Genomic DNA, 10678 nt, shown 5'->3' with positions numbered 1-10678 from the left:
TACAACAGACAGACAGGTACTACAGTAGACAGACAGCCATGAATCCCAGATGGTCCCTTTAAGCAGACATCATAACAGTGGCCACTCTCCACTGTTTATGGGCCGGTGAGAACAGAGTTTCCTTTATTGTCATTACTGTTGGGTGACACATATCACACATCCGAACGTTGTGGTTGGTCTAGAAGAAAGTTAACATTGAACGTAATAGATAGTGAATGATAAGAGTAAGATGAAGAAGTGTGATTGTGAAATGATAGAAAAACATCAACACTACTTTGAGAATGTTGAGGGTTATGCAGCAACACATTATCACCTGGACACACAAAGGAAATCGTTCTGAGAACCATGACGGAACAATTCTCCTGGAATGTGTCTATGTGATCGTGAGATGACGAACGTGAGGAACAACCGTCCTTTTATCCACTGTTAGAATCACAGAGAGGACCTTTCAGAAGGAACGCACCTTTCCAATGTAAAGAACAAATATTTGTATTGGCGTCTGTCTCTAAAGTTATGCAGATATTTCCCCAGCCAGCTAACGACTTATGAATTTTCATTACTCGCGGAAAAATGGTTAAGATGCTTGTAACAAAACAGGCGTCATTTGGTTAGTGAATCAAAGGGCCCATACTGACAGAGGCCACACTGAAGGGCCCCGGATGGAAAGTAGCATGCAAATAATAACCAGGATCAGAGCAGAACAGGCAGCATATTGAGACAAACAAAGGGGACGTTGACTGGGCGTCCATAAGCACTCAGATTGTCTTATTGTCCAGAATGCTGATTCCAGAGGACAGAAGAGTCCCTCTGCTCAGTCAGGATTCTTGGCCAGAACACTGAGAGAAGTATGTAAGCCTCTCCCTTGACTTCTGGGCTATGTTAGTCTGAAACAGCCTCTCCCCTTGACTTCTGGGCTATGTTAGTCTGAAACAGCCTCTCCCCTTGACTTCTGGGTTGTTAGTCTGAAACAGCCCCTCCCCTTGACTTCTGGGCTGTTAGTCTGAAACAGCCTCTCTCCTTGACTTCTGGGCTGTTAGTCTGAAACAGCCTCTCCCCTTGACTTCTGGGCTGTTAGTCTGAAACAGCCTCTCCCCTTGACTTCTGGGCTGTTAGTCTGAAACAGCCTCTCCCCTTGACTTCTGGGCTGTTAGTCTGAAACAGCCCCTCCCCTTGACTTCTGGGCTGTTAGTCTGAAACAGCCTCTCCCCTTGACTTCTGGGCTGTTAGTCTGAAACAGCCTCTCCCCTTGACTTCTGGGCTGTTAGTCTGAAACAGCCCCTCCCCTTGACTTCTGGGCTGTTAGTCTGAAACAGCCTCTCCCCTTGACTTCTGGGCTGTTAGTCTGAAACAGCCTCTCCCTTGACTTCTGGGGCTGTTAGTCTGAAACAGCCCCTCCCTTGACTTCTGGGCTGTTAGTCTGAAACAGCCTCTCCCTTGACTTCTGGGCTGTTAGTCTGAAACAGCCCCTCCCCTTGACTTCTGGGCTGTTAGTCTGAAACAGCCTCTCCCCTTGACTTCTGGGGCTGTTATCTGAAAACAGCCCCTCCCCTTGACTTCTGGGGCTGTTAGTCTGAAACAGCCCCTCCCTTGACTTCTGGGCTGTTAGTCTGAAACAGCCTCTCCCCTTGACTTCTGTGGCTGTTAGTCTGAAACAGCCTCTCCCCTTGACTTCTGGGCTGTTAGTCTGAAACAGCCTCTCCCCTTGACTTCTGGGCTGTTAGTCTGAAACAGCCTCTCCCCTTGACTTCTGGGCTGTTAGTCTGAAACAGCCTCTCCCCTTGACTTCTGGGCTGTTAGTCTGAAACAGCCTCTCCCCTTGACTTCTGGGCTATGTTAGTCTGAAACAGCCTCTCCCCTTGACTTCTGGGCTATGTTATTCTGAAACAGCCCCTCCCCTTGACTTCTGGGCTATGTTATTCTGAAACAGCCTCTCCCCTTGACTTCTGGGCCATGTTAGTCTGAAACAGCCCCCCCCCTTGACTTCTGGGCTGTTAGTCTGAAACAGCCTCTCCCCTTGACTTCTGGGCTACGTTAGTCTGAAACAGCCCCTCCCCTGACTTCTGGGCTGTTAGTCTGAAACAGCCCCTCCCCTTGACTTCTGGGCTGTTAGTCTGAAACAGCCCCTCCCTTGACTTCTGGGCTGTTAGTCTGAAACAGCCCCTCCCCTGACTTCTGGGCTGTTAGTCTGAAACAGCCTCTCCCCTGACTTCTGGGCTGTTAGTCTGAAACAGCCCCTCCCTTGACTTCTGGGCTGTTAGTACTGAAACAGCCCCTCCCCTTGACTTCTGGGCTGTTAGTCTGAAACAGCCCCTCCCCTTGACTTCTGGGCTGTTACAGTAGCCTCTCCCCTTGACTTCTGGGCTGTTAGTCTGAAACAGCCTCTCCCCTTGACTTCTGGGCTGTTAGTCTGAAACAGCCTCTCCCTTGACTTCTGGGCTGTTAGTCTGAAACAGCCTCTCCCTTGACTTCTGGGCTGTTAGTAGAGTCCCTTGACTTCTGGGATGTTAGTCTGAAACAGCCCCTCCCCTGACTTCTGGGCTGTTAGTCTGAAACAGCCCCTCCCCTTGACTTCTGGGCTGTTAGTCTGAAACAGCCCCTCCCCTTGACTTCTGGGCTGTTAGTCTGAAACAGCCTCTCTCCTGACTTCTGGGCTGTTAGTCTGAAACAGCCCCTCCCCTTGACTTCTGGGATGTTAGTCTGAAACAGCCCCTCCCCTGACTTCTGGGCTGTTAGTCTGAAACAGCCCCTCCCCTTGACTTCTGGGCTGTTAGTCTGAAACAGCCCCTCCCCTTGACTTCTGGGCTGTTAGTCTGAAACAGCCTCTCCCCTTGACTTCTGGGCTGTTAGTCTGAAACAGCCTCTCCCTTGACTTCTGGGCTGTTACAGTAGGGTAATAGGGTGCCATTAGGGATGTACAGTAGGGTAACAGGGTGCCATTAGGGATGTACAGTAGGGTAATAGGGTGCCATTAGGGATGTACAGTAGGGGAATAGGGTGCCATTAGGGATGTACAGTAGGGGAATAGGGTGCCATTAGGGATGTACAGTAGGGGAATAGGGTGCCATTAGGGATGTACAGTAGGGTAATAGGGTGCCATTAGGGATGTACAGTAGGGGAATAGGGTGCCATTAGGGATGTACAGTAGGGAATAGGGTGCCATTAGGGATGTACAGTAGGGTAATAGGGTTCCATTAGGGATGTACAGTAGGGGGAACAGGGTGCCATTAGGGATGTAGGGTGCCATTAGGGATGTACAGTAGGGTAATAGGGTGCCATTAGGGATGTACAGTAGGGTTACAGGGTATTAGGGATGTACAGTAGGGTTACAGGGTGCCATTAGGGATGTACAGTAGGGGAACAGGGTGCCATTAGGGATGTACAGTAGGGTAATAGGGTGCCATTAGGGATGTACAGTAGGGTAATAGGGTACCATTAGGGATGTACAGTAGGGGAATAGGGTGCCATTAGGGATGTACTGTAGGGGAATAGGGTGCCATTAGGGATGTACAGTAGGGGAATAGGGTGCCATTAGGGATGTACAGTAGGGGAATAGGGTGCCATTAGGGATGTACAGTAGGGAATAGGGTGCCATTAGGGATGTACAGTAGGGGAATAGGGTGCCATTAGGGATGTACAGTAGGGGAATAGGGTGCCATTAGGGATGTACAGTAGGGTAATAGGGTTCCATTAGGGATGTACAGTAGGGGAACAGGGTGCCATTAGGGATGTAGGGTGCCATTAGGGATGTACAGTAGGGTAATAGGGTGCCATTAGGGATGTACAGTAGGGTTACAGGGTGCCATTAGGGATGTACAGTAGGGTTACAGGGTGCCATTAGGGATGTACAGTAGGGGAACAGGGTGCCATTAGGGATGTACAGTAGGGTAATAGGGTGCCATTAGGGATGTACAGTAGGGTAATAGGGTACCATTAGGGATGTACAGTAGGGAATAGGGTGCCATTAGGGATGTACAGTAGGGCAATAGGGTGCCATTAGGGATGTACAGTAGGGTAATAGGGTGCCATTAGGGATGTACAGTAGGGGAATAGGGTGCCATTAGGGATGTACAGTAGGGGAATAGGGTGCCATTAGGGATGTACAGTAGGGTAATAGGGTACCATTAGGGATGTACAGTAGGGGAATAGGGTGCCATTAGGGATGTAGGGTGCCATTAGGGATGTACAGTAGGGTAATAGGGTACCATTAGGGATGTACAGTAGGGGAACAGGGTGCCATTAGGGATGTACAGTAGGGGAACAGGGTGCCATTAGGGATGTACAGTAGGGAATAGGGTGCCATTAGGGATGTACAGTAGGGAATAGGGTGCCATTAGGGATGTACAGTAGGGGAATAGGGTGCCATTAGGGATGTACTGTAGGGAATAGGGTGCCATTAGGGATGTACAGTAGGGGAATAGGGTGCCATTAGGGATGTACAGTAGGGTAATAGGGTGCCATTAGGGATGTACAGTAGGGTAATAGGGTACCATTAGGGATGTACAGTAGGGGTATTAGGGTGCCATTAGGGATGTACAGTAGGGCAATAGGGTGCCATTAGGGATGTACAGTAGGGTAATAGGGTGCCATTAGGGATGTACAGTAGGGAATAGGGTGCCATTAGGGATGTACAGTAGGGTAATAGGGTGCCATTAGGGATGTACAGTAGGGGAATAGGGTGCCATTAGGGATGTACAGTAGGGATGTACAGTAGGGTAATATGGTGCCATTAGGGATGTACAGTAGGGATGTACAGTAGGGTAATAGGGTGCCATTAGGGATGTACAGTAGGGTAATAGGGTGCCATTAGGGATGTACAGTAGGGTAATAGGGTGCCATTAGGGATGTACAGTAGGGGAATAGGGTGCCATTAGGGATGTACAGTAGGGTAATAGGGTGCCATTAGGGATGTACAGTAGGGGAAGAGGGTGCCATTAGGGATGTACTGTAGGGTAATAGGGTGCCATTAGGGATGTACAGTAGGGGAATAGGGTGCCATTAGGGATGTACAGTAGGGATGTACAGTAGGAGAATAGGGTGCCATTAGGGATGTACAGTAGGGGAATAGGGTGCCATTAGGGATGTACAGTAGGGTAATAGGGTGCCATTAGGGATGTACAGTAGGGGAATAGGGTGCCATTAGGGATGTACAGTAGGGAATAGGGTGCCATTAGGGATGTACAGTAGGGATGTAGGGTGCCATTAGGGATGTACAATAGGGGAATAGGGTGCCATTAGGGATGTACAGTAGGGTAATAGGGTGCCATTAGGGATGTACAGTAGGGTAATAGGGTGCCATTAGGGATGTACAGTAGGGTAATAGGGTACCATTAGGGATGTACAGTAGGGGAATAGGGTGCCATTAGGGATGTACAGTAGGGAATAGGGTGCCATTAGGGATGTACAGTAGGGGAATAGGGTGCCATTAGGGATGTACAGTAGGGGAATAGGGTGCCATTAGGGATGTACAGTAGGGGAATAGGGTGCCATTGGGATGTACAGTAGGGGAATAGGGTGCCATTAGGGATGTACAGTAGGGTAATAGGGTACCATTAGGGATGTACAGTAGGGGAATAGGGTGCCATTAGGGATGTAGGGTGCCATTAGGGATGTACAGTAGGGGTAATAGGGTACCATTAGGGATGTACAGTAGGGGAACAGGGTGCCATTAGGGATGTACAGTAGGGGAACAGGGTGCCATTAGGGATGTACAGTAGGGTAATAGGGTGCCATTAGGGATGTACAGTAGGGAATAGGGTGCCATTAGGGATGTACTGTAGGGGAATAGGGTGCCATTAGGGATGTACAGTAGGGAATAGGGTGCCATTAGGGATGTACAGTAGGGTAATAGGGTGCCATTAGGGATGTACAGTAGGGTAATAGGGTACCATTAGGGATGTACAGTAGGGTAATAGGGTGCCATTAGGGATGTACAGTAGGGTAATAGGGTACCATTAGGGATGTACAGTAGGGTAATAGGGTGCCATTAGGGATGTACAGTAGGGCAATAGGGTGCCATTAGGGATGTACAGTAGGGTAATAGGGTGCCATTAGGGATGTACAGTAGGGGAATAGGGTGCCATTAGGGATGTACAGTAGGGTAATAGGGTGCCATTAGGGATGTACAGTAGGGGAATAGGGTGCCATTAGGGATGTACAGTAGGGTAATAGGGTGCCATTAGGGATGTACAGTAGGGATGTACAGTAGGGTAATAGGGTGCCATTAGGGATGTACAGTAGGGATGTACAGTAGGGTAATAGGGTGCCATTAGGGATGTACAGTAGGGGAATAGGGTGCCATTAGGGATGTACAGTAGGGTAATAGGGTGCCATTAGGGATGTACAGTAGGGATGTACAGTAGGGTAATAGGGTGCCATTAGGGATGTACAGTAGGGGAATAGGGTGCCATTAGGGATGTACAGTAGGGTAATAGGGTGCCATTAGGGATGTACAGTAGGGATGTACAGTAGGGTAATAGGGTGCCATTAGGGATGTACAGTAGGGATGTACAGTAGGGTAATAGGGTGCCATTAGGGATGTACAGTAGGAGAATAGGGTATATTACAGTATATTGTAGTAGTGTGTAGTATATTATAGTGTAGTGTAGAGTATGTTAGTATATTATAGTGTAGTGTAGAGTATGTTAGTATATTATAGTGTAGAGCAGTGTGATGTAGTATAGTACAGTATATTGTAGTAGTGTGTAGTATATTATAGTGTAGTGTAGAGTATGTTAGTATATTATAGTATAGAGCAGTGTGATGTAGTATAGTACAGTATATTGTAGTAGTGTGTAGTATATTATAGTGTAGTGTAGAGTATGTTAGTATATTATAGTATAGAGCAGTGTGATGTAGTATAGTACAGTATATTGTAGTAGTGTGTAGTATATTATAGTGTAGTGTAGAGTATGTTAGTATATTATAGTGTAGTGTAGAGTATGTTAGTATATTATAGTGTAGAGCAGTGTGATGTAGTATAGTACAGTATATTGTAGTAGTGTGTAGTATATTATAGTGTAGTGTAGAGTATGTTAGTATATTATAGTGTAGAGCAGTGTGATGTAGTATAGTACAGTATATTGTAGTAGTGTGTAGTATATTATAGTGTAGTGTAGAGTATGTTAGTATATTATAGTATAGAGCAGTGTGATGTAGTATAGTACAGTATATTGTAGTAGTGTGTAGTATATTATAGTGTAGTGTAGAGTATGTTAGTATATTATAGTGTGGTGTGGTGTCAAGCAGTGTAGTATATTATAGTGTAGTGTAGAGTATGTTAGTATATTATAGTGTAGTGTAGAGTATGTTAGTATATTATAGTGTAGAGCAGTGAGATGTAGTATAGTACAGTATATTGTAGTAGTGTGTAGTATATTATAGTGTAGTGTATGTTAGTATATTATAGTGTAGAGCAGTGTGATGTAGTATAGTACAGTATATTGTAGTATATTATAGTGTAGTGTAGAGTATGTTAGTATATTATAGTGTAGTGTAGAGTATGTTAGTATATTATAGTGTAGTGTAGAGTATGTTAGTATATTATAGTGTAGTGTAGTGTATGTTAGTATATTATAGTGTAGAGCAGTGTGATGTAGTATAGTACAGTATATTGTAGTAGTGTAGTATATTATAGTGTAGTGTAGAGTATGTTAGTATATTATAGTGTAGAGCAGTGTGATGTAGTATAGTTTAGTGTAGTGTAGCATATTATATTATAGTGTAGAGCAGTGTGGTGTAGTATAGTTTAGTGTAGTGTAGCATATTATATTATAGTGTAGAGCAGTGTGGTGTAGTATAGTTTAGTGTAGTGTTGTATCATGTAGTATATTACAGTATAGTATAATGTAGTGTAGAGAGGTGTAGTATATTATGGCGTAGCATATTGTAGTGTAGAGTAGTGTACTATATTATAGTATAGAGTAGTGTAGTATAGTATAGTGTAGTGTTGTATGCTGTAGTATATTATAGTATATTATAGTATAGTGTAGTGTAGAGAGGTGTAGTATATTATGCTGTAGCATATTGTAGTGTAGAGCAGTAGTATATTATAGTATATTATAGTATTTTGTACTGTAGAGTAGAGTAGAGTAGAGTAGTATAGTGTAGTGTAGTATAGTGTAGTATATTATAGTATATTATAGTATTTTGTAGTGTAGAGTAGAGTAGAGTAGAGTAGTATAGTGTAGTGTAGTATAGTGTAGTATATTATAGTATATTATAGTATTTTGTAGTGTAGAGTAGAGTAGAGTAGTATAGTGTAGTGTAGTATATTATAGTATAGTGCAGTATAGTATAGTGTAGCACCGTATAGTATATATAATATAGTACGGTGTAGTATAGTGTAGTATATTATAGTATAGTGTGGTGTCGAACAGTGTAGTATCGTGTAGTATATTATAGTATAAGATTTCACATTTATTGATCTGAGGCAAAGGGGTATAATTCATGTTTTTGTGCTCTAATGTGAAACAGTCCCCTCTGATCAGGGGACTGTTTCGTGGTATGTCACCTGTCCATTATATGTGCATTCGATCTACTTGTGCCTAAAGTATCTTAGCCTCTTAACATGTATTTGTAACAAAGTCAATACTCATCAAAACGTCATAAAGTATTGCTGAATAAAGTGAGGAAAAGAGAAACCCTCATCCCAGAAGAGAGCGACAGAGAGGGGATAAACTGGGAGGAGGGAGCGGGTTGAATGGCCTGTCTGGCCAGCCTCTCTTGCCCTCTCTGCCTCTCTCCGGAAGCCCGGCAGGCGGTGGGAATTGTAGTGGTTTTATAAAGGACAACATTGTTTTCTCTTATAATAGGAGCATATGTGAGAATCATATTTTCGCCGGCACAACTTCTGTTGGGTGAAGGCATTGGATAATAGTATAGTTTTTAATTGTTTTGTGCGGGGGGTAGGTAATTACAGAAATATATTGCCCGACTTTTAAATTAAACTTCAAGATCCATAATGCATTGCCTCTACGCGCTCGCTGTCACTGCGGACGTGACGATCAGATAAGATTGGAAATGATTCTGGACCGTGAATATTCTCTGGAGATAAAACCATATTTACTTAGCATGAAAACGTTACATTACAACTTTAGACGCGCATTTATTTCGTTTGAACGCGGCCCCATCCTGGAGTGACGATATTGTGCGAGATTCGAGGAGAAAAGAGCGTTTCCTACTCGGTCCGTTTCTGCTGCCTGTTGCTCAGCTGCGTCTGAAGAAAACCAGCATCGATAAGCGTCGGATTTGTCTCCACCTGAAAAATGCCACGGGATAACAAGAAGTCTCTCATTCAGAAAATAGCCAGCCAAGCCAATATCACATTTAAAGATTTCAATGCATCCGCAATTGGGGACAACAAAGTATTATCGGACAACCGGGGGGATCTAATCTCCCTGCTGACGGAAGTCAGGACTGCAGACCTGAAGATGAAACCGAACGGCTCCCATTCCGAACACAACCCACCTGTCACGTACATGCACATCTGCGAGACGGAGTCGTTCAGTATGGGGTGTTTCTACTGAACAGCGGGGCTTCCATCCCGCTCCACGACCACCCCGGTATGAACGGGATGCTCAAGGTTCTATACGGGAAAGTCAGTATCAGGTGTTTTGACCTGTTGGATAAACCTTCGGACCAGGTGCAGAGTGAGACCCAGTTCGACCCTCCGCTGCTGCCGTTCCAGAAGGACTCTCTGCGGCGGGCTGTGCTCCGGTCGACCATGTGGTTCACCCATGACAGTAGTCCGTGTATCTTAACCCCGCAGAGGGAGAACCTGCATCAGATCGACACGGTGGATGGACCGGCTGCTTTCCTCGACATCCTGGCACCTCCGTATGACCCTGAAGATGGGAGGGACTGTCATTATTATAAAGTCCTACAGACTGTTCCCGACGCAGACAGTAAGTTAGAGGCGCAGCAGCCGTGGGAGGAAGAGACGTGGTTACTAGAGATAGGCCAGCCTGATGGCTTCTGGTGTGAGGGTGAACCATACCCCGGGCCCAAGGTTTCCTTCTAATGTCGGTGTTGTAAAGGCAGGGATACCTGCACTGTGAACAAATAGTGGCGGCTGGAGGACTTTCAAAAGACTGAATCACTGTGACTGTTACATGAGATGGAGCAGGTGGATGAACTGCAGGTGGATAATGTCTCTTGGACAGGCCTTTTGTTTAAGTATTGAACTTTCTCCTGTAAACTTCCAGATAAGATGTTTTCATCCTGAACAGGCTCAGAAACTTCCTATGCTCTGAACACCATTTGTTTGTAACTGAAAATATGATATGCCTTGTGTGAATATTGAATGTAAACTTTGAAAGCATTTATCATGTCTAGTTTCCATGTGCACACTACATTTTCTATCTTTCATTGATTTATTCCAAACAAATGTGTGTATGTGTAAACACTAACTTTGTGTATAATTGAAAGCTTTTATTTTGGGACAGCTGAAAGTTCTACCTATAGCCTTACTGCAGATACAGTGTCTTCGGAAAGTATTCAGACCCCTTGACTTTTTTCACATTTTGTTACATAACAGCTTTATTCTAAAATATATGAAATTGTTTTTCCTCATCAATCTACACACACTACCCCATAATGACATCACAATACCCCATAATGACATCACAATACCCCATAATGACATCACAATACGCCATAATGACATCACAATACCCCATAA

The 10678-nt window shown here is 44.8% G+C and overlaps 1 pseudogene; it reads left to right on the top strand.

Moving 5' to 3' along the window:
* The first annotated feature begins 8985 nt into the window (after positions 1-8985).
* LOC118382976 (2-aminoethanethiol dioxygenase-like) lies at positions 8986-10042 on the top strand (annotated as a pseudogene).
* Positions 10043-10678: the final 636 nt, after the last annotated feature.

The sequence above is a fragment of the Oncorhynchus keta genome, unplaced genomic scaffold (assembly GCF_023373465.1).
Source record: "Oncorhynchus keta strain PuntledgeMale-10-30-2019 unplaced genomic scaffold, Oket_V2 Un_contig_3193_pilon_pilon, whole genome shotgun sequence".
In the NCBI taxonomy this organism is placed as follows: domain Eukaryota; kingdom Metazoa; phylum Chordata; class Actinopteri; order Salmoniformes; family Salmonidae; genus Oncorhynchus; species Oncorhynchus keta.
The sequence above is the reverse complement of the archived record's forward strand: the minus strand, read 5'-3'. Positions and strand labels throughout refer to the sequence as shown.